We start from the raw sequence: 23,416 nt of genomic DNA on the forward strand, positions 1-23,416 counted from the left end.
AGAGTTTACTCTTTCAGTGGAAAACCCAGTAAAACAACTTGTCACCAACGGGCATGGAAGAGATTTAAGAGCCTCGGACGTAAGACTACTAGGTTGATGGACTAAATGGAATGGACAGTAAGGACTGACATAACCCGAGACCAGGAAAAAGGGACGTTGGATGAAAATTGGAAAGTCTATAAAGAAAAATTTTTAATTTGGGGAATTAGTGTAAAATTAATGAACATTAGGGAAAATGTTGGAATGAAACTGTCTGGCTTTAGTAGAAATGATATAAGGAGTTATGTATAAATAAGTTTTAAGTTTCAAGGTGTTTTATGGCAAGATAAGGTTAAACAAAGTAATGCAAATTTTTAGCAGTAATGTTATAGAATAAGGTAAAATTGGATTATGAATAGGTGAGAATGTAAAGTTACAATATATTAAGATAAATTATTAAGATAAAAACAAAAATGGAAAGGATTTGCTGAAATTGTTAATTGAATTTGAATACAAAAAAGGGAGGTGTGAGGAGGTCAGGGAAACAAGTAAATGAAAGACAAGACATTGAAAGATTGAAATGTTTTTATAGAATCATAGAATCATAGAGTTGGAAGAGACCACAAGGGCCATCGAGTCCAACCCCCTGCCAAGCAGGAAACACCATCAGAGCACTCCTGACATATGGTTGTCAAGTCTCTGCTTAAAGACCTCCAAAGAAGGAGACTCCACCACACTCCTTGGCAGCAAATTCCACTGTCGAACAGCTCTTACTGTCAGGAAGTTCTTCCTAATGTTTAGGTGGAATCTTCTTTCTTGTAGTTTGGAACCATTGCTCCGTGTCCGCTTCTCTGGAGCAGCAGAAAACAACCTTTCTCCCTCCTCTATGTGACATCCTTTTATATATTTGAACATGGCTATCATATCACCCCTTAACCTCCTCTTCTCCAGGCTAAACATGCCCAGCTCCCTTAGCCGTTCTTCATAAGGCATCGTTTCCAGGCCTTTGACCATTTTGGTTGCCCTCCTCTGGACACGTTCCAGTTTGTCAGTGTCCTCCTTGAACTGTGGTGCCCAGAACTGGACACAGTACTCCAGGTGAGGTCTGACCAGAGCAGAATACAGTGACACTATTACTTCCCTTGATCTAGATGCAATACTCCTATTGATGCAGCCCAGAATTGCATTGGCTTTTTTAGCTGCCGCATCACACTGTTGGCTCATGTCAAGTTTGTGGTCAACCAAGACTCCTAGATCCTTTTCACATGTACTGCTCTCAAGCCAGGTGTCACCCATCTTGTATTTGTGCCTCTCATTTTTTTGCCCAAGTGCAATACTTTACATTTCTCCCTGTTAAAATTCATCTTGTTTGTTTTGGCCCAGTTCTCTAATCTGTCAAGGTCGTTTTGAAGTGTGATCCTGTCCTCTGGGGTGTTAGCCACCCCTCCCAGTTTGGTGTCATCTGCAAATTTGATCAGGATGCCCTTGAGTCCATCATCCAAGTCGTTGATAAAGATGTTGAATAAGACCGGGCCCAAGACAGAACCCTGTGGCACCCCACTGGTCACTCTTCTCCAGGATGAAGAGGAACCATTGATGAGCACCCTTTGTGTTCGGTCAGTCAGCCAGTTACAAATCCACTGAGTGGTAGCATAGTCAAGACCGCATTTTACCAGCTTCTTTACAAGAATATCATGGGGCACCTTGTCAAATGCCTTGCTGAAATCAAGGTAGGCTACATCCACTGCGTTCCCTTCATCTACCAGGCTTGTAATTCTGTCAAAAAACGAGATCAGGTTAGTCTGACATGACTTATTTTTCAGAAATCCATGCTGACTATTGGTGATCACAGCATTCCTTTCTAGGTGCTCACAGACTGTTTGCTTAATGATCTGCTCCAGAATCTTCCCTGGTATTGATGTCAGACTGACTGGGCGGTAATTATTTGGGTCCTCTCTTTTCCCCTTTTTGAAAATAGGGACAACATTTGCCCTCCTCCAGTCTGCCGGGACTTCGCCTGTTCTCCAGGAATTCTCAAAGATGACTGCCAGTGGTTCTGAGATCACATCTGCCATACTCTTGGATGCAGTTCATCTGGCCCTGGAGACTTGAATACATCTAAACTAGCCAAGTATTCTTGTACTATCTCCTTAGTTATTCTGGGCTGTGTTTCCTCTGCTGAATCATTTGCTCCAAATTCTTCAGGTCGGGCATTGTTTTCTTTATCGGAGAAGACTGAGGCAAAGAAGGCATTGAGGAGTTCAGCCCTTTCTGTATCCCCTGTTTGCATTTCACCATCTTCTCCTCTGAGCGACCCCACTGTTTCTTTGTTCTTCCTTTTGCTACGAACATACCCATAAAAGCCTTTTTTGTTGCTTTTAACCTCTCTAGCAAGCCTGAGTTCATTCTGTGCTTTAGCTTTTCTGACTTTGTGTCTACACGTGCTGGCTATTTGTTTGAATTCCTCTTTGGTGGTTTCCCCCCTTTTCCATTTTTTGTACACATCCTTTTTTAATCTTAACTCAGTTAAAAGTTCTTTAGATAGCCACCCTGGCTTCTTTAGGCACCTTCCATGTTTCCATCTCATTGGTATTGCCTGAAGTTGTGCTTTTACTATCTCCCTCTTAACAAACTCCCAGCCATCATGAACTCCCTTTCCTTTTAGTATTACTGTCCATGGGATCTCACCCAGCACTTCCCTAAGTTTTATGAAGTCGGCTTTCTTAAAGTCAAGAAATTGAGTCCTAGTATGCTTGGCTGCTCCTTTCCGCTGTATAGTAAACTTCAGAAGAGCATGATCACTCGCGCCTAATGATCCTTCCACTTCTACCCCACTAACCAGGTCATCAACATTGGTTAGGACCAGATCTAAAATGGCTGTTCCTCTTGTTGCTTCTCCAACTTTCTGGACAATGAAGTTGTCTGCAAGGCCAGTGAGGAATCTGTTTGACCTTATGCTCTTGGCTGAGTTTGACATCCAGCAAATATCCGGGTAATTGAAGTCCCCCATTACTACTATCTCCCTTCCTTTTGCATGCTTGGCCATCTGTTCCAGGAAGGCATCATCTATGTCCTCCGTTTGGCTTGGGGATCTATAGTAAACTCCCACAAAGAGGTCCCTGTTATTCTTCTCTCCCTTAATTTTGACCCAAATGCTCTCACTTTGGCTTTGAGGTTCTAAATCTTGGATCTCTTCACAGGTATACATATCCCTGACATATAACGCCACTCCTCCTCCTTTCTTGTCTGGTCTGTTTCTCTGAAATAGATTGTATCCCTCCATTATTACATTCCAGTCGTGGTACTTATCCCACCAGGTTTCAGTGATGCCTATTATGTCATATTTAGTTTGCTGTACCAAGAGCTCAAGCTCTTTTTAATTGTTTTTATTTTTCTGTATTTTGTATTTTGTATTTTTATTTTTTGCATTTTTGTAATATTTTTGAAACTTTAATAAATATTATTTTTTAAAAAAAACTTGTCACCAACATACTGTTTAGGATATCGAACAGCATTTTTGCAGCCCCCACCTGGAAACATCCCATTTGTCTTGAATAAAGCGACAAGATTCACATGCTTACACCTAATACAGAAGAAGCCTCTTGCCACCCTGCTCATTTTGCCCCAGAGACACGGCAAACAGCTTGACGGTCCATAATAATCCAGGCTGAAAGATACCAACCTTCTATCTCACAAGTCACAGGCACCCCAGATGTTTAAACGGCATCCTGGGAACAGGGCCTTCTCAGTAGTGGTGCCCACCCTGTGGAATGCCCTCCCATCAGATGTCAAGGAAATAAACAGATATCCTATTTTAAAAAGACATCTGAAGGCAGCCCTGTTTAGGGAAGTTTTAAATATTTAACGCTGTATTGTTTTTAACACTCGATTGGGAGCCGCCCAGAGTGGCTTGGGAAACTCAGCCAGATGGGTGGGGTATATAATAATAATAATAATAATAATAATAATAATAATAATAATATTACAGGGCTACAGTTCCTAGTGCCCTTAATAAACTACAGATCCCAAGATTCTTTGGGGGAAGCACTGTGTTTAAACGGATAATGTGATGGTGAACACAGACTGTGGATTGTTAGCAGTTCAGCTGAAAATGAAACCAAACCCAATGTCCCATATCTAAAGTTGTTGTGTTTTTGTTTTTGTTTTTAATCTACCAGAAACTCCAATTGTTGATGGTGAGCTTCCTATGAACCTCGGGGAAATCTCAGAAGTTGCTCCTTGTTTTTTGAGATACCAAAAAGCAGCTAGCCCTCATGAGGAACCAGGATGCAAATGCCTTCAGGCGCTTCACCATTCAGGTCAATTTTGCCATGGCTGAATGTGTTTTGTTGTTATAATTCATGTCAGTCCAACGCAGCAAGGAGGAGGAATGTAAGCTTACATCGTCGGGTGTGCCTCAGATTACAAAATGTCTCAGTGAAGTCACCAGGGTGGGTTCATCTGCGACAGTCTGGGCTGACTAATGTAATTTTCTGTAATGACCTTTCTTGAGGCATCAGCTAACCCGCAACCAGCTTAAGCGAGGGTGCAGAGCAGATGTGTTTGTAACAATGGCAACAGCAGTGTTAATATTTGCTGCTGCAAACTTTATTACAGGGATGCCCGGGGAGACTGAAACAAACAAACTTTAGTAAATCTGGTGCAACTGTTAGTACGACTCCAGATGGCTGCTGCCTGAGGCTTCGATACTCTTGCTGGTGTGCCCCTTGCATGCTACCTATTCACAGAACACTTTGGTCCCTGCCAAAATTACAAACACATTGGCAATAGGATATGGAAGGTGTGCAGAGGAGGGCGACCAAGATGATCAAAGGTCTGGAAACCAAGCCTGATGAGGAATGGTTGAAGGAGCTAGGTATGTTTAGCCTGGAAGAAGAGGAGATAGCCATCTTCAAATATCTCAAGGGCAGTCTCATGGAGGATGGCGCAAGCTTGTTCTCTCCTGCTCTGGATGGTAGAACTCGAACCCAGGGTCGTGTTTCCGTTGGGAATTCAGGCACATTGGAGACTGCTTATTTTACACATGGGTCTCGGTGGAGGAAGAGAATTTGCAGCATTACACCTTGACTCCCTCAGCACTGGAGTCCAAGACATCCTGCACACCATTTCTATGTCTCTCTCCCAGCCTGGCAAGATGGTTCTGCCCCCAAAAAGCCTATGCCATCTGTTCTGTTCTGGTCTATGGGCTATCCAAGTCCCAGCTAAGGACGTCGGGACCATAGGCAAGATGGCGGGGTGGGAGCAGGAACGAGAGTGCAGAAGCCACGGGTCCAAGGGTCAGGAAGCAAAGAGTCACAAAGTCAAGGGTCCGAGGGTCAAGAAGCAAGGAGTCAAGGTCCAAGGATCAGGAAGCAAGGAGCCAAACGCAGCAAGGCAGGAAACGTGTTGCTGTGGCAAAGCGTCGAAGGGAAATGCTGATCTTATATCCAGTGGTGTAGCGTGGGGGGTGCAGGGGGGCCGGCCGCACCGGGTGCAACATCGGGGGGGGCGCGCTCGCCGCCTCCGGAGTCGCCGAAGAGCCTCGGGCGCAGGCTGTAGCAGAGCCCCATGTCTCGCGGAACCGATGAGCTGTGCGCGCGTCCGGGCTGAAGGCGTACGGCAGGCAGCGGCTCTCAGCGCTCGCCGCGGTCCCTGCGCGTCAGGGCCGCAGAGGGCGCGCCAGGCAGCCCCTCCTCACAGCCCGCCGCCGTCGCCGCTGCTGCAGCTGCTGGGCCATGTTGCATTTTCCTCGCCTCTCTGCCCTCCTCCTCCGGGCAAGCGGCGTCGTTTGGGCGGCAGCGCCAGCGGCAACTCGCCTCAGATCACCTGACACGGACCCGCCGCCGTCGCCGTGGCTACCTTACCGTAAATACCCCAGCCCAGGCAGCAGCAAGAAGAAGCTGGCAGCGGCGGCAGGTTAGGGGTTAGGGGCGCAAATTACTTGCCTTGCCCTGGGTTAGGGGGCGCAAATTACTTGCCTTGCCCCGGGTGCTGACAACCCACACTACGCCGCTGCTTATATCCCTTCCCGGCTCTTGCCACCAGGTGCTGTGAGTTACCAATCGGCCTCACCTGTGCAGCCGCGCCTTGCCTCTCCAGAACAAACTTAGGAAGGCCCAATCCTGCGAAGCCCTGCTGGTCACAGGGCCTGGCTCCTACATGCACTCCTGACAGTCCCCTCCTTTCTCCTTCCCAAGAACTTTGGCTAAATGTTCCCTCTCCTTCTCCAAACCTTAAAAGGGACACATCTTTCCTGTGTGACGTCTCCTCCACTCTTTGCTGCAGGGAAAGATAGCTTTGGCATGGCCAGTTGGCCTTAATGGCCAATACCTAGCTCCCTATTGCTTCTCAGTGGCTCGGCACTTATCTCACCTGGCTGCGCTGGTCTGCATGAACTAACCCAGGAAATTATTTCCCGGCACCCGTTCTGCAGCCCCTAACCCCAGCTGTTACTGGGCACGAACAGGATGCACTTTGCACATGGTCAGAGTCTAATCGACCCTCATCCGTGTAGTGGAAGCCTGATCTTTTGCTACCCTGTACAGTGGTACCTCGGGTTAAGTACTTAATTCGTGCTGGAGGTCTGTTCGTAACCTGAAACTGTTCTTAACCTGAAGCACCACTTTAGCTAATGGAACCTCCTGCTGCTACCGAACGATTTCTGTTCTCATCCTGAAGCAAAGTTCTTAACCTGAGGTAATATTTCTGGGTTAGCGGAGTCTGTAACCTGAAGCGTCTGTAACCTGAAGTGTCTGTAACCCCAGGTACCACTGTACCAGTGGTGTAGCGTGGGTTGTCAGCACCCGGGGCAAGGCAAGTAATTTGCGCCCCCTAACCCGTGGATTTTAGCACTCGAGTGCGAGCGCGCCCCCCCAGATGTTGCGCCCGGTGCCGCCGGCCCCCCCTGCACCCCCCCACGCTACGCCACTGCACTGTACAGATCTAGGCTGAAAACTCCATTGAATTAGTTATGCTCGGGCGGAGGTTAGCCGGTTTAGGAATATTTAGTATAAATCCACCATTTCCAGGATAAAAAGAAAAGGTAAAGGACCCCTGGACAGCCACAATGGGTGGATTCAAACTGCCAATCTTCTGATCAGCAAGCCCAGTGGTTTACACCACAATACCACCCAGTTTGTGGCTGACTCAACCTTGGTCCTTAGCAAGTAACACCAAATTTATCACCAAAATGAAAGAAAGCTGGAATAATTGTTCCACCTCATCCCAACCCATCTCCCAGGACCTCCCTCTGTCCTCCACCAAGCTGTTACTCGGGGGGGGGGCTGGAAAAGAGCCCAGACCCTCCCCTCCCCCTCCCACAGATGTTCCCTTCTCTGCATCCATCTGCTGAAACTTTCTACCTCCCCCCCCAACCGCTCGCTACCTCCTCCTCATGTCCCTAACATACAAACCCACCCCCTCCGGAGTTGGGTGGGTGGAAAAGGAGTGGGAGCGAGCGCAATCCAGCCACCCCCTGTACAGTGGTACCTCGGGTTACATACGCTTCAGGTTACAGACTCTGCTAACCCAGAAATAGTACCTCACGTTAAGAACTTTGCTTCAGGATGAGAACAGAAATCGCACAGCGGCAGCAAGAGGCCCCATTAGCTAAACAGGTTAAGAACAGTTTCAGGTTAAGAACGGACCTCAGGAATGAATTAAGTTCTTAACCCGAGGTACCACTGTATCTCTGCTTTTGAAAGACTACACCCGCCCCCCCTTGTCCTTGCCTGCAGTACACACACACACACTTATCTCTCCTTGCAAAGTTGCACCCTCATTTCACTGGCATAGCCAGGATTTTTTTTAGGAGGGGGCCCAACAGGTTGATGAGCTGTTTTGGGGAAGTCTCCCCAAAAGCTTTTGGGGGTGGAGAGATGGGAGACAGGCTTCTGCTGTGGGGGGGGGGGAGCAGAACATCCGTTAATTAATTTTTTAATGCTCTCCAATACTTTTTGAGGAATATTAGTGCTTTTTTTCCTGGGGGTATGCATACTCCAAAACATTTCATGAATCTAAGTTTGGCCCCATTGAGGGGCAGTATTTCAATATGAGTAGGAAAATGAGCGTACCCCAAAACATTTCTTTTAGGAAAAAAGCGCTGCCCCTAAACATTTTGTGAATCTTAAGTTTGGCCTTATTGAGGGGCAGTATTTCAATAGGAGTAGGAAAATGAGAGCACCCCCTAAACATTTTTTTAGGATTCTACATATTCAACCATTTTTGTCTGCCACTCCACTAATGCTGGTATTTCCTGTGTTTTCCATTTTTGGGCTACTAATATGTAGAATTAGCAAAATTAAAACATAGGATCCTGAACCAAGAAGAAACAAAGTTCAAAAAGGAATGGAGTAAATTTGTTGCATATATAAGCAGCAACTGTAGAAGTTTAAAGACTGTAGTAGGACTAAAATAAATTTTGTGACGTGGATAGAATGTAATTAAGAATCTGCGGGAAAAGAGAGTAATACGGAAACCTGTTGAAGGGAGGGAGGGAAGTCCGCGCGCGATAGAGCGTTTAGTAAATAAGTAGACATTGGATTGTGGAATATTTAAGTATTTATTCTGTTTGTCTGCATTTTTTGAAAACTTAATAAAAAGCATTTTTTAAAAAAACATTTTTTAAGGAAAAAAACCCCACTGAGGATAATGGGGGACAGCTGCCCCCTTACACACACCCCTTGACTACAACCTTTCTTCCCCCCCACCCCACCCAGAGAGAAGCAACAGCCACCTGCAAAGTTGTGCATAGCCACCTTCCCATTGTCTTTGTCCATGGAGTTTTCTTGGCAGGGATACTGGAGTGGCTTGCCGGTTCCTGCTCCAGGTGGATCACGTTTGGTCAAAACTCTCCACTATGACCTGTCCATCTTGGGTGGCCCTGCACGGCAGAGCTCATAGCTTCTCTGAGTTATTCAAGCCCCTTCGCCACAACAAGGCAGTGATCCATGGAAGTGAGAGCTGGACCATAAAGAAGGCTGATCGCCGAAGAATGGATGCTTTTGAATTATGGTGCTGGAAGAGACTCTTGAGAGTCCCATGGACTGCAAGAAGACCACACCTATCCATTCCTAAGGAAATCAGCCCTGAGTGCTCACTGGAAGGACAGATCCTGAAGCTGAGGCTCCAAGACTTTGGCCACCTCATGAGAAGAGAAGACTCCCTGGAAAAGACCCTGATGTTGGGAAAGATGGAGGGCACAAGGAGAAGGGGAGGACAGAGGACGAGATGGTTGGACAGTGTTCTCGAAGCTACCAGCATGAGTTTGACCCAACTGTGGGAGGCAGTGGAAGACACAGTGGTGTAGAGTGGGGGGTGCAGGGGGGCCGGCCACACTGGGCGCAACATCGGGGGCGCTCGCACTCGCAGCTCTCTGCCCCTACTAAAATCCACGGGTTAGGGGGCGCAAATTACTTGCCTTGCCCCGGTGCTGACAACCCACCCTACGCCACTGGGAAGACAGGAGTGCCTGGCGTGCTCTGGTCCATGGGGTCACGAAGCGTCGGACACGACTAAACGACTAAACAACAGCAGCAGCAGCCACCCGCCCAACTCAGAGAGACGATCCCTGCGCGCCTCTCTCCGCGCGCGCAGCAACCTCTCCAAACCAGCACCCCGGGCAGCTGGCGGCCGCCTTGGTTGGGCGCGCGGGGCGGAGCTGCGCACTTTGGAGACGCTCCCCGCCCGGGGAAGGCAGGGAAAGAGGAGTTGCAGCCGCCGCAGCCGCCGCCGCCGTTCAGCTGGTGCCTTTGGAGAGGCAGCCGGCACATGCTAGCACAGAGCGCGCGCCCGCCCGCCCGGCCGCTGGAGAGGAGATGATGCGGGGAAAGAAGGAGGGATTAGTGCATGGAAGGGGGAAGAAGGAGGGGTTGCATCGAGCAGAGGTGAAAGGCTGATCCCAGAGGGGTGTGTTTTGTGTGTGCGCGCGGAGGAAAGAGATCCAGTTCGCCTGCTGGGGACTTCCACAAAAAGAGACAAGCCGAGCAGCCGCGATTTTGCAAAGCGCTGGCCGGGGAGGCGGCAGCTGCTTCGGCTACTTCGGAAAGCTGCTTTCCCTGTGGATTCCATTGCAAGCCTCGCTTTTTCCCCTCCCTTCCTTCTTGCTCCATTGCCAGTTTGGTTGTATTTTTCTTTTTGAAATTGCGTCTTGCCAGCCCCGGTCTGCTCCGTTTGGCGAGGAGCTTGGCTGCCGAGGAGGAGGAGGAGGAGACGGAAGCAGAGAAACCTCTCCTCCATTTCAAGTCTCCGAAGCCAAAAATTATAAAACAGGAAGGTGAGCGGCCGCCTGTGCTCTTCTTGCAAAACTTTCTGATTCTGGCAACGCTCCTTTGGAAGTCTTTTTTGTGAGGGAAGGGGTGGGGGTCGGCGCTGGCTTGCTCTGCCGGGGACCCGAACTTGGGAAAGGGCGGGCGCGAATGCGAATTGGATTCGCATCGTTTGCGGAGAGCAGGCGCGGGGAGGGACTCTTTCCAGGTTGCAAGAGCTGCAGCAAGGCAAACAAAGGTGAGCTTTATGAAAGTTGCGCCGCGTTTTCCCCGGAGCTCGTTTCCCCTGACGGGAAGGCAGGCTCGCCACATCTCCTCCATCATGGGCGCATTCAGACGTGCTGATGTCCTGCATCTTTCCCCCATTCATTCATTCATTTTTTATTTTTTTATTTTACTCGATGCTAAACTACCATGTTGGATACCTGGTCTGTTTTCTATCCATCCATCCGTTGGAGAGAGAGGTTTCTTACTTGGGGTGGGTTTTTAAAGCACCCATTTCTGTCCCCGGGGGTGGAACAAGCGTACACACACACACACACACACACACGTACACGTGCTTTGAAACTTAAAGGGTCGGTTTCCAGAGAAACTACGATGGAGTGAGCTGATCAAAACCGAGGGACGCCCTTGAAGCCGATCTGTTCAAGAGAGGTGTGTGTGTTTGTCTGTTTTCGCTTCCTGAAATCAAAGGCATTCATTATTTCCCAGGACTTTTGCAAAGTTCTGGCTTAAGAAAGGATGCTTTCAAATGGAACTGCTTTCTTGCCAGCTGGGTGAAGAGCTTGAAACATTTCATTGCGAAGAAACTATTATTATTATTATTATTATTATTATTATTATTATTATTATTATTAAATTGCCTTGTTTATTAGCCTTGGATGCCGCTAACACGTGTTAGTGTGTGGAATGAATTCATTGGATTCCTTTGGGCTGATTCCTTAGGTGTTTAGGTAGCTACATACTTAAGACATTTGAAGTGTACAAGTCAAACATTGTAAGGTGGAGAACGGGTCATTAAAACAAAGGGGCAAATGTGTGTTTGCATGGACACACACTGGCCTGTTGGTCTACTCTACACGCACCCAGCGATGGCTTGCACATGTGAACGGACCAGGAACAAAACTTCTAAACGCACTTACTTGCTTGTCAGCAGGGTCACTTCAGTCATGTAGCTGCGAGAAATCGAGACTTAGGCATGGTAGAATAAGGTGGTACAGTTCTGAAATGGGGAATGGACTGTACCACTGGAGGTCGGATTTCATTTTTGGACGCTCCCTGCTTGCAAGTTTCTGCGCAAGGTACAGGCTCACCTGGAACATTAACCCCCACGTGTATCTGTTTCCTTTTCACAAATAAGTGGGGTGGTGGGGGAATAATGATTTGAGCAAGCAGTTGAAATTGGCCCCTCCGTATTCCAGTTGTACAATCCGCTCTGCCACTCCAGGATTAGCAGAATTGAGTTTCATGTTGTCCATCTTTCACTAGCCTGGTTCCCTTCAGATGTTTTGGACTAACAGCCTGGAGAGCTCAGTTTGTGAGAGCTTGGTGCTGACAATGGCAACCTTGCAGGTTTGATTCCCATACTGGACAACTGCATATCATTCTACCTGGACACTGAGGTCCAGCACCAAGGGCCTTCTGCAAGAAGCCAAGTTACAGGGAAGCAGGCAGAGGGCCTTCTCGGTAGTGGCACCCGCCCTGTGGAACGCCCTCCCACCAGATGTCAAAGAGAAAAATAACTACCAAACTTTTAGAAATCTGAAGGCAGCCCTGTTTAGGGAAGCTTTTAATGTTGGATGTATTACAGTATTCTAATATTTTTTGGGAAGCCGCCCAGAGTGGTTGGGGAAACCCAGTCAGATGGGTGGGGTATAAATAATAAATTATTATTATTATTATTATTATTATTATTATTATTATTATTATTCCTGCATTGCAAGGGGTTGGGCTGGATAACCCTCAAGATCCCTTCCGACTCTAGGATTCTTTCATTCTGCAAACAATCTGGAAGTGGGCCTACATTGACTGGAAGGAGCTCCCTTCAGTGTTTTAGACGGGGCAATTCCCATCCCTACCTGGTAGTGCCAGGAATTGAACTAGGTGGCTTCTGCATGCTAAGCAGGTACTCCAGAACTATAAGCTCATAAGAATCCACCTTCGACTGAGTCAGACATAAGTGGGTCTCCTGAGCTTCAGACAGCTGCCCTTCCCAGCCCTACCTTAAGACTCTGGGACTTTCGGCACTCCAAACAGGTGCACTGCCTCTGAGTTGCTGGGACCCTTCTGTTGCCTCACTGAGCTGCACCTGTGGAGAAGTCCAGTGATACCAATGTGAACCAATTTCTTTCTTCTCTGACGCCCTCGTAGCCGAGTAAGATCGTCTTCCATAACAGGGTTTTAATAGTGAGTCCGTAAGTGACTGTGGAGGCCAGTTCTGGATCCACACGTCCTTCCACAGTGGGGACATTGGTTTCCAGGCGGGAGTTGATCACGGTGAGGGTTTGCCAAGCGTGCCTTCCTCTTAGCGCGTTTCTCCCTTGCGTCCTGAGTTCGAGTGTCTTCAAAGCCCATGACACTTTTGGTAAAGGCTCCATTAGGGAGGAGGTTTTGCCTCCTGTCAAGGCTGAAAAGGAATTCAGCTGGGTGAGGAAACCTCCCTTCCCACGGCAAATGAAATTGGCTATACCTTGGTTCTCAAACGCCTTGGTACTCAAGCAACTTGGAACCCAAACACGGCAAACCCGGAAGTAAGTGTCCCGGTTTGCGAACTTTTTTCGGAATCTGAACTTGCTCCGTTTTTAGTATTAACGCTTCCGATTTGAGTGCCACACTTCTGATTTGAGTGTTACGCTGAGGTCTGTCTGTTTTTGCTATTTATTTTGTGTTTTTGTTTTTGCGGCTCTTTTTGTTTTGTTTTTGTGACTCTATGGAACCCAGTCCAGCTACTGATTGATTGTGTGTGTGACTGCAGTACAGTGGTACCTTGGGTTGCATACGCTTCAAGTTACATACGCTTCAGGTTACATACGCTTCAGGTTACAGACTCCGCTAACCCAGAAATAATACTTCGGGTTAAGAACTTTGCTTCAGGATGAGAACAGAAATTGTGCGGCGGCAGCAGGAGGCCCCATTAGCTAAAGTGGTGCTTCAGGTTAAGAATAGCTTCAGGTTAAGAACGGACCTCCAGAACGAATTAAGTACGTAACCAGAGGTACCACTGTACATTGTTTATTGCTTTCATTTTACGGATCAATGGTCTCGTTAGATACTAAGATTCATGTCAAATTGCTGTTTTGGGGGTTGTTTTTAAAAGTCTGGAACGGATCAATCGGTTTGGCATTGCTTTCTATGGGAAAGCGCGCCTTGGTTTTGGAACGGACTTTTGGAACGGATTAAGTCTGAGAATCAAGGTACCGCTGTATTTCTAGAATCTTGAACTGCTCCTTTCCTTTTGCTCTCTCTCTCCACTTTCTGATCTGGGTTTCTCCTCTTCCTGGAAGTGTGCTAGCAATTGCCACGGTGGCTGCAAGTAATATGATCGGTGGCTGGCGTTCTGGTGCCTGCCTCCAGTGCCCAGTCTTTGCTTTCAAACATTGCCCCCTTCTCTGTTTTCATGACCACCTACCCACCCACAGCAATCCTCCACCTTGCAGTTCACCCTCCTCTCTCTCCCTTCTCCTTCCTCCCCCACCTCATCCCCCAAACAGGCCAAATTATCGGGAAAAGAGTTGTGTAAGTGAGTAGGAGCCTGTTTCTGGGACCTTTGCTGTAAAAACTTCCCTAGTAAGTTATGACAGGATTAAAGGGATTCCTGAATTGAGGGAGGGGGAACCCCCTTCTCTGAACACAAAGCTTGAGAGAGGTTAAAAAGTTTGCTCTTGGGAGATAAGCCCAGACATGTCAATTGCCCTGTCTGGTTTGAAATTCCAGGACGTAAAAATAGAGATCTTGGCTGGGTTTGGGTGCAATGCTTAAGTGTCTGCGCCAAAGAAGAAAGCAGGAATCGCTCGGAGTTTTAGAATATCCTGTCTTTGATGTAAGAAGAGATCATTGTTTTGGGTTTTTTACATGGCACATTCCTTGGAGGTTTTTAAGCAGAGGCTGGATGGCCATCCGTCATGGATGCTTCAGCTGAGATTCCTGCATTGCAGGGGGTTGGACTAGATGACCCCCATGGGTCCCTTCCAACTCTATGATTCTCTGATTCACTGCCTGTGGTGCTTTGCTGTATTGTGCCCAGACTAGGAGAGGTGGGTCCCTGCTCGCTAGGAATCTACAATCTGAAATTGTCATTGGGGAATGAGGAATAATAATAAATAATAATAATACAGTGGTACCTCTGGATGCGAATGGGATCCGTTCCAGAGCCCTGTTCACATCCTGAAGCGAACACAACCCGCATCCGTGTGTCTGCACATGCGCAGGTCGCAATTCGCTGCTTCTGCGCATGCGCGTGACTTCATTTTGACCGTCTGAGCATGCGCGAGCGGCAAAACCCAGAAGTAACGCGTTCCGTTACTTCTGGTTCGCCGCAGCGCACAACCTGAAAATACTACTTCAACCTGTGTTAAGACTGTACAGTGGTGCCTCGCAAGACGAAATTAATCCGTTCCGTGAGGCTCTTCGTATAGCGGTTTTTTCGTCTTGCGAAGCAAGCCCATTGACAGCTTAGCGGATTAGCGCTATTAGCGGTTTAGTGGCTTTTAGCGGATCCGCTGATAAGCGGCTTATCAGCGGATCAGCTGATTAGCGGCTTAGGAAAGGGGGGGGAGGGGGAAAAACCCGCAGGAACTTGCAAGACATTTTGTCTTGAGAAGCAAGCCCATAGGGAAATTCGTTTTGCGAAGCGCCTCCAAAACGGAAAACCCTTTCGTCTAGCGGGTTTTCCGTCTTGCGAGGCGTTCGTCTTGCAGGGCACCACTGTACAGTCATACCTCATGTTACGTCCGCTTCATGTTATGTTTTTTCAGGTTACGTTCCCGCGGTGACCCAGAAGTACCGGAAAGGGTTACTTCTGGGTTTCGCCGCATGTGTAGAAGTGCAAAATGATGTCATGCGCATGCGCAGAAGTGGCGAATTGCAACCCACGCGTTTGCAGATGTGCCACTGCGGGTTGCACTCTTTTCATGTTGCGAACGGGCCTCCAGAACAGATCCCATTCGCAACCAGAGGTACCACTGTAATAATAATAATATTTTATTTGTACCCCACCCTCCCCAGCCGGAGCCAGGCTCACGGCGGCTAACATAATAAAACTAACACAGTATACAGAGAACATAAGAACATAAAAACAGGCAAAGGAAGATGAACAGGCGTGGCTGTCAAGTGAGAAAATAGCATGGCATGTCCTTCCAGGTGGATGGCTCTGCTAGGTTGGACCAGCTGGGCCTTCTTAGTGGTGGCTCCCTGTTTGTGAAATATCCTTCCCAAGGAGGCCCACTTGGCAGAGTCATTGTCTATGTTCAGGCACCAGGCAAAGGCGTTTTTATTTACCCAGGACTTTTTTGCCCTCAACTTGGAGGGTTATTGGATAAGTGTATGGCCTCTCATGTGTGGGACGTGGGTGGCGCTGTGGGTTAAACCACAGAGCCTAGGACTTGCCAATCAGAAGGTCGGCGGTTCGAATCCCCGCGACAGGGTGAGCTCTTGTTGCTCGGTCCCTGCTCCTGCCAACCTAGCATTTCGAAAGCACGTCAAAGTGCAAGTAGATAAATAGGTACTGCTCTGGCAGGAAGGTAAACGGCGTTTCCATGCGCTGTTCTGGTTCGCCAGAAGCGGCTTAGTCATGCTGGCCACATGACCCGGAAGCTGTCTGCGGACAAACGCCGGCTCTCTCTGCCCATAGAGCGAGATGAGCGCCGCAACCCCAGAGTCGGTCACAACTGGACCTAATGGCCAGGGGTCCCTTTACCTTTTTTATGGCCTCTCATGCTTTCGGTGGCGTGAGTTGGATATGTTTTTTCGTGACTATTTACGCTTGCACTTTTTAGGTTCTGGTTTTATCCTTGTTCCTGAGCACGGTGATATTTTTTGCTAGTTCTTGTTTTGCATTGCAAGTCTCTTCGAGACACTTTGAGGTAGCAGATGATGGGAGCTGGTCAAGGGTCTGGCTGGGCAGCTAGCAGTGAGGGACGAGGACGCCGCTCCGGTTTCTGCGGCCCACGGGTACTAATATGGGTGCCCCCTGCGATCCTATTGCAAGGAGTTGCACTAGATCTGCCCCTCGGAGGTACCCAGCAACTCTACAGTTCTGTGATCCTATGCATGTAGGCGAGTCAAGGCCTAGATTTCCAGCATGGAGAGAATTCATGTCTCTGCAAGAAAAATAATAATAATCGTCATATTTAAAGAAAACCTCCGGTGAACTTTGCAACCAGGCAAGAAAATGAGGGGAGGTTTATTAGTCATGCCTTAGTCAAAAGGAAGTCTGAGACAGATGAATCGACTCTGAACCATTGTGCGTTTAGGGATTTTTTTGGGGGGGGGGGTATTTAAAAAAAATAAACAGACGGAAGCCCTATTCTGCTGATTCAGAAACTGAAAACAGGCTGTGCATACCTTTAATGCACATTCTTTCCCTCAAAGAGTTCTGGGCAATGTCAATTAGTCCTCTCAGGGTTAAGAGGTCCCAGCTGCCCTTAAAGAATTCTTTGAGGGGAAAACATATGGTTTAAAGATATATAAAGGTGTACACAGCTTTGGTCTGTGTTAGCCTTAATAGAAGCAGCAAGACAAATTCTGCACAGAGGTGCAAAACCACCACACATTTAGGGCTCCTTTCCATCCAATCTATGCATTGCTTCTGCATGGTCTGGAGGAGTCCAGGAAAGACTAACAGGAACAAGAACAGGCAGAATAAAATATATAAATAAAAAATGCATTAAAGCAATTATACTGAAACAGCAACGGGGGGGGGGGGCAGGTTCATGTTACTATTAGCATGTAAAGCCTGCCCGCTAAAAGCATTTTTGCTTAAGACAAGCCTACCCAGATATTTAGAAAGTTGGTGTGAGTTTTAATCTGTTTGTTGTTTATTCTTGTTTTAACTTTCCTAAAGTCTTACTGACGATTTTATTGTTTGGTGTTTATTCCTGCAAACCGCTTCGAGGTTTCTTTACAATCAAGCGGTGTATGAAATTGATGAAATGAATGAAAACAAACAGCAGCCGAAAATAACCCCCGCACCCATCCAAACAATAAAAAAAGGTAAAGGGACCCCAGACCATTGGGTCCAGTTGTGACCGACTCTGGGGTTGCAGCGCTCATCTTGTACAGCTTCCGGGTCATGTGGCCAGCATGACTAAGCCTCTTCTGGCAAACCAGAGCAGAGCACGGAAACGCCGTTTACCTTCCCGCCAGAGCGGTACCTATTTATCTGCTCGCACTTTGAAGTGCTTTCAAACTGCTAGGTTGGCAGGAACAAAGACAAAGAGCTCACCCCATCACGAGGATTCGAACCGCCAACCTTCTGATCAGCAAGTCCTAGGCTCTGTGGTTTAACCCACAGTGCCACCCGCGTCCCTTATCCAAACAATAAACCACCCCAAAATGGACTGTTACTTATTTCCCCAGGCATTTGGAGAGAAGCATGTATTTGTCTGTCATCCCTGAGGCTGTAATGTTTGCCAGGGAGGCTTTCCTGGGAAGAACATCCCACATTGGGGCCACCCCGGAAGAGACCTCTCATCTCACTACCCTCTGAGCATCTCGTGGGAGGCGGTGCCCTTGGTGAACGTCCCTCTTCCCCGTTCTCCTTGTGGCAACTGAGGATACACTTCAGACAAAGTTAGAGTCTGTCTCCCTTGGTCTAGTAGAGCTCTGTTGACCTTTCTCCTTCCAGACTTGGGGAGAGGCAGGTTCCCCATTCATGAATATTGTCTTCTTTGGTGATCCCTCGTAGCCGAGTAAGATTGTCTTCCATGAACACGAACTTAACAGTGAGTCCCTAAGTGACTGTGGAGGCCAATTCTGGATTCACACGTCCTTCCACAGTGGGGACATTGGTTTCCGGGCAGGAGTTGATCACGATGAGGGTTTGCCAAATGTGCCTTCCTCTTTCTCTCTTTCGTCCTGAATTCGAGTGGCTTCAAAGCACATGACACCTTTGGTAAAGGCTGTTCTCCAACTGGAGCGCTCGCAGACCAGTGTTTCCCAGTTGTCAGTGTTTATACTACATTTTTAAAGATTTACCTGGAGAGAGTCTTTGAACCTCTTTTGTTGACCACCAGCATTACGCTTTCCATTTTGGAACAGAGTACCGAGTACCGTGGGTTACATACGCTTCAGGTTACAGACTCCGCTAACCCAGAAATAGTACCTCGGGTTAAGAACTTTGCTTCAGGATGAGAACAGAAATTGTGCGGCGGCAGCAGTGGGAGGCCCCATTAGCTAAAGTGGTGCTTCAGGATAAGCACAGTTTCAGGTTAAGAACGGACCTCCGGAACGAATTAAGTACGTAACCAGAGGTACCACTGTAGTTGCTTTGGAAGCTGATAATCAGGCATCCGCACAACATTGAACTGAACGAAATTGATGTCGAAAAATCATTGCTTCGACATGGGTGATCTTTGTTTCTTCCAACACACTGGCATTAGTGAGCCTGTGAATGTCGTAGTGTTGGCTCACTGTGGGATTGTTAATAGCAGAGGATTCCAAGCCATGTTCCTTGGAAAATTCTCTGGGGGGCAATGAGATGATCAACGATGATGGATGGGCGTCCTTGAAAGGCCAGCTGCCCCACCCTGCTGAACTTCCTTTGCAAATGCGCAGCTACAGAGGAAGGATGGATGTGTCCTAAGATGCACTTTTGGTCAAAAGAGGGTGATGTCCTGCAAGCCTGGCTGGTAATTATTGCAAGTGGGACTTGCAACAAAATTTCTCAGTGCATCCTTTCCTCCTAACAGGAGTGCTCATCTTTGAGGTACCAGCCAGCTGTGCTCTTCTCCATCAGATCATCCCCCAGTCTTCTGTTTTTAGGAGAGCTTGCTGGATCAGGCCAGTGGCCCACCCAGTCCAGCGTCCTGTTCTTGCAGTGACCACCCAGATGCCAGTGAAAAACCAGCAAGCAGGTCCTGAATACAAGAACAACTCTCCACTCTGCCGTTTCCATCAACTGAAGTATTGCTCTAGCTGTGGAGGCAAAATATAGCTGTGCTGGTCCGGGGGGGGAAGTTACCATGGGGCGAGGTCCAGGACCTGAGTTGAGGGTCGGCAGACAGTCCTCCTCGGGCGAAGCAGGGTCCACAGCGGGAAGCCAGGCAAGGACAGGAACTCTGGGGGAAACAGGACTGGATGCTGGCCGAAACAGCTCATCAACGACGTTGCTCCCGCAACCTGGGACCGGGCTGACTGGCCTTTATCTTCTCTGAGGCCAGGGGTGGTCCCGGCCCCCAGGAGACCCGCCTCTCCTGGCCTTAAGGCGAGCACTCCTCCTGGGAGAAACCAGTTCCCTTCGCCTCTCTGCCCTGAGCCTCTGCAGTTCAGGAGAGGCTGAAGGGTTACTGGGCCCAGGGGGAGACTCACCTGTAGGCACTGAGTCCTCAACCACCTCTGGAGCCAGAGTGGATTCACCTGGTGCCTGCTCCTGAGGATCCTCAGAATCAAGGCCCTGCCCCAGTTCAGCCGGCCCTTGAGGCGGGGACTCCTGTACAGGCTGGGATTCCTCCGGTTCAGCCTCTGAATCGGATTCCCAGGCCATCACAGTAGCCACCATAAATGGTCTACAGTGTTCATCAGCTCGAGGCTCCGTACAAGTTGCAGCCCATGCTCTTGGCTGCTGTATTACACCATCTCTTTGCGGGGGGGGGGGGCACAACTAATATTTACATGCAGTCGAGGTCACTGTGGCTTCTAGCAACTGCTATTCTGAAGCAAAAGGTAAAGGGACGCGGGTGGCGCTGTGGTCTAAACCACTGAGCCTCTTGGGCTTGCTGATCAGAAGGTCGGCGGTTCGAATCCCCGTGACGGGGTGAGCTCCCGTTGCTCGGTCCCAGCTCCTGCCAACCTACCAGTTCGAAAGCACACCAGCGCAAGTAGATAAATAGGTACCGCTGCAGCGGGAAGGTAAACGGCGTTTCCATGCGCTCTGGCTTCCCTCACGGTGTCCCGTTGCGCCAGAAGCAGTTTAGTCCTGCTGGCCACATGACCTGGAAAACTGTCTGCGGACAAACGCCGGCTCCCTTGGCCTTGAAAGCAAGTTGAGCGCCGCAACCCTGTAGTTACCTTTGACTGGACTTAGCCGTCCAGGGGTCCTTTACCTTTACCTATTCTGAAGCCTCCAGCTGTTGCAGATTCGACACCTGAGTTTGCCGTTAAGAGGGAGTGATGATTTTGTTGCAGAGTTTCCTTGGTTCACCTGTGGCTGAAAAGAAAAGTAAGCATTAAAGCCAAATATCCCATAGCTCACGTCTTGATCTGGGAGGAGGATTTTTTTGGGTAACTTAAGTAGCCATGGCCTACTGTAAGCTATAAGGGTGCTGCAAACTCTACTTTCCCAGCACTGAAGGGTCGTCGTAAGCTTCTGTCTCAGCCCAGTTTGAAATGGGATACAGGCAATGGATAACAATGCACAATTGTACCTTCTCAGGGTGAGTGTAGTCCAGGCACCCCCAAACTCAGCCCTCCAGATGTTTTGGAACTACAACTCCCATCATCCCTAGCTAACAGGACCAGTGGTCAGGGATGATGGGAACTGTAGTCGCAAAAACATCTGGAGGGCTGAGTTTGGGGGTGCCTGGTCTAGTCTCTAGTGCTTCAGCACAGCACAGCAGCATTCTTGAAAACCACTCAGAGCCTGGCCTGCAGTTTCCCCCTGTGAACTACAGTGCAGGGGTCCTGTTAAGTCGCCTCTTCCTGTGACTGTTCCAATCTTCAGCCTGGAGCTGCATTTGCCTTGGCAGGGATTTTAGAAAAATTGCACCACAGAGTTACCTTGGTTCTCAAACTTTATCCGTTCCGGAAGTCCGCTCCAAAACCAAAAGCGTTCCAAAACCAAGGCGCGCTTTCCCATAGAAAGTAATGCAAAATGGATTAATCCGTTCCAGACACCTAAAACAGCAATTTAACATGAATTTTATTATCTAACGAGACCATTGATCCATAAAATGAAAGCAATAAAGGATGTACTGCAGTCACACCACCAATCAATTAGTAGCTGAACTGGGTTCCACACAGTCACAAAAAAGAGCCACAAAAATGCAAAATAGAAAGCAAAAACAGACAGACCTCAGCGTAACACTCAAAGCGGAAGTGTGGCACTCAAAATGGAGCACGTTCAGCTTCCGAAAAAAGTTCGCAAACTGGAACACTTACTTCTAGGTTTGCAGTGTTCGGGTTCCTAGTTGTTTGAGTACCAAGGCATTTAAGAACCAAGGTACCACTGTAAATAATAACTGAGTTGCAGAAGGAGCTCTTCTTCCTGCCGCTACATTTAGGGATTTTTGTGTTCGCAACAAAAAAAAAAAACACACATTACCGGTTCCAGCTGCATTAAAATCTTTACTTTTTCTAACTAACCCTCGTTGGTGCCTATAGCCAGCTCTCTTTTCCATCCCTGGGAACATTTAAAAATAGCCTCTCAATGTGAGCCAGGAAGTGAGACCTATCCAGACAATGAGATTGTTCTTTCCGTATATCTCTGTGTCTCTGTCCTCCTGTTCCAGCCACCGCAGGGAAGGCTTTGACTTCCACCAGTCTGTCTCATCCTCTTTTCAAACCACCTAACTTGGTGGCTATCCGTGAAGCACATTCTGCAGATTAACAATAGTCTGTGCCCTCCTTCCTTCTGTCTAGCCTGAATCATCCAACGTTCATTTTTATTATTATTATTGGATGTCCCTGAGTTCCATTGTTATGTGCGAGGGGAAAGAAATCTCTGCTTTCTCTGCACCATAATTCTATACACTCCCGGTCATGGTTCCCCCATCTTACCCTCCTTTCCCCCAACTTGAAAAGGGAGAATTGATCATTTTTGAGTGGCCATTTCTGAACTTTTTCCAGCTCTGCCGATTCCAACTGACACCATCTGAACTTTTTAGTGTCTTCCAAGTGTGGTTGCACAAGGTGGTTTCCGTTAGCGGTTTTTTGCTATTGCAATCAAAGCGGCTTGCAAAGGAGAAAAGGAAAGGAAAAGAAAACCAAATTTAAACGTCAAATAGCACTTTAAAATGATAGAAAGGACCACAGTGGCAGTCTTCTCTCTTTGGTGATCCCTCGTAGCCGAGTAAGATTGTCTTCCATGAACACGGTTTTAGCAGTGGGTCTGTAAGTGACTGTGGAGGCCAATTCTGGATCCATACGTCCTTCCACAGTGGGGACATTGGTTTCCGGGCAGGAGTTGATCACGGTGAGGGTTTGCCAAGCGTGCCTTCCTCTTAGCACGTTTCTCCCTTGCGTCCTGAGTTCGAGCATCTTCAAAACCCATGACACCTTTGGTAAAGGCTGTTCTCCAACTGGAGCGCTTGCAGGCCAGTGCTCCCCAGTGTTTCTACTACATTTTTTTAGATTTGCCTTGAGAGAGTCTTTGAACCCCTTTTGTTGACCACCAGCATTACGCTTTCCATTTTTAAGTTCGGAATAGAGTAGTTGCTTTGGAAGACGATCATCAGGCATCCGCACAACATGACCAGTCCAACGAAGTTGATGTTGAAGAATCATTGCTTTGACACAGGTGATCTTTGCTTCTTCCAGTACACTGGCATTAGTTGGCCTGTCTTCCCAAGTGATGTGTAAAAATTTTCGGAGACACCGTTGATGGAATCTTTCAAGGAGCTGGAGATGGCGTTTATAAGTGGCAAACACAGAGGTGTTTCGCTGCTCACGCATGTGCAGAAGCGCTAAACCGCACCACGCACATGCGCAGAAGCAGTGCTCTGGTTGCGAAAACTTCGGGATATGGCCGGACCTTAATTCGTTCTGGAGGTCCATTCTTAACCTAAAACTTTTCTTAACCTGAAGCACCACTTTAGCTAATGGGGCCTCCCGCTGCCGCCGCTGCATAATTTCTGTTCTCATCCTGAAAGAAAGTTCTTAACCTGAGGTACTATTTCTGGGTTAGTGGAATCTGTAACCTGAAGCGCATGTAACCTGAAGCGTATGTCACCCGAGGTACCACTGTACTTCCCTTGATCTGGATGAGGATTCACGAACCAGCCTCTGGAGAACTTGGAAAG

General features: G+C 48.1%; 1 protein-coding gene across 2 annotated transcripts in view; it reads left to right on the forward strand.

Annotated features, from left to right (window-relative positions):
• Positions 1–9,852: 9,852 nt before the first annotated feature.
• The window catches only part of TSKU (tsukushi, small leucine rich proteoglycan), a 33,896-nt gene continuing 20,332 nt past the window's right edge, over positions 9,853–23,416 (forward strand). The window contains exon 1 of one of the 2 annotated variants that reach the window (XM_081860641.1): positions 9,853–10,252. The gene's annotated coding sequence lies outside the window, so the exon portion shown is untranslated. Of the gene's footprint in view, positions 10,253–10,345; positions 10,483–23,416 lie in introns of those variants that run through there. The other variant, XM_081860642.1, reaches the window with a different exon arrangement.

This window comes from Podarcis erhardii, assembly GCF_964252035.2.
Source record: "Podarcis erhardii genome assembly, chromosome: 4".
Classification (NCBI taxonomy): Eukaryota; Metazoa; Chordata; class Lepidosauria; order Squamata; family Lacertidae; genus Podarcis; species Podarcis erhardii.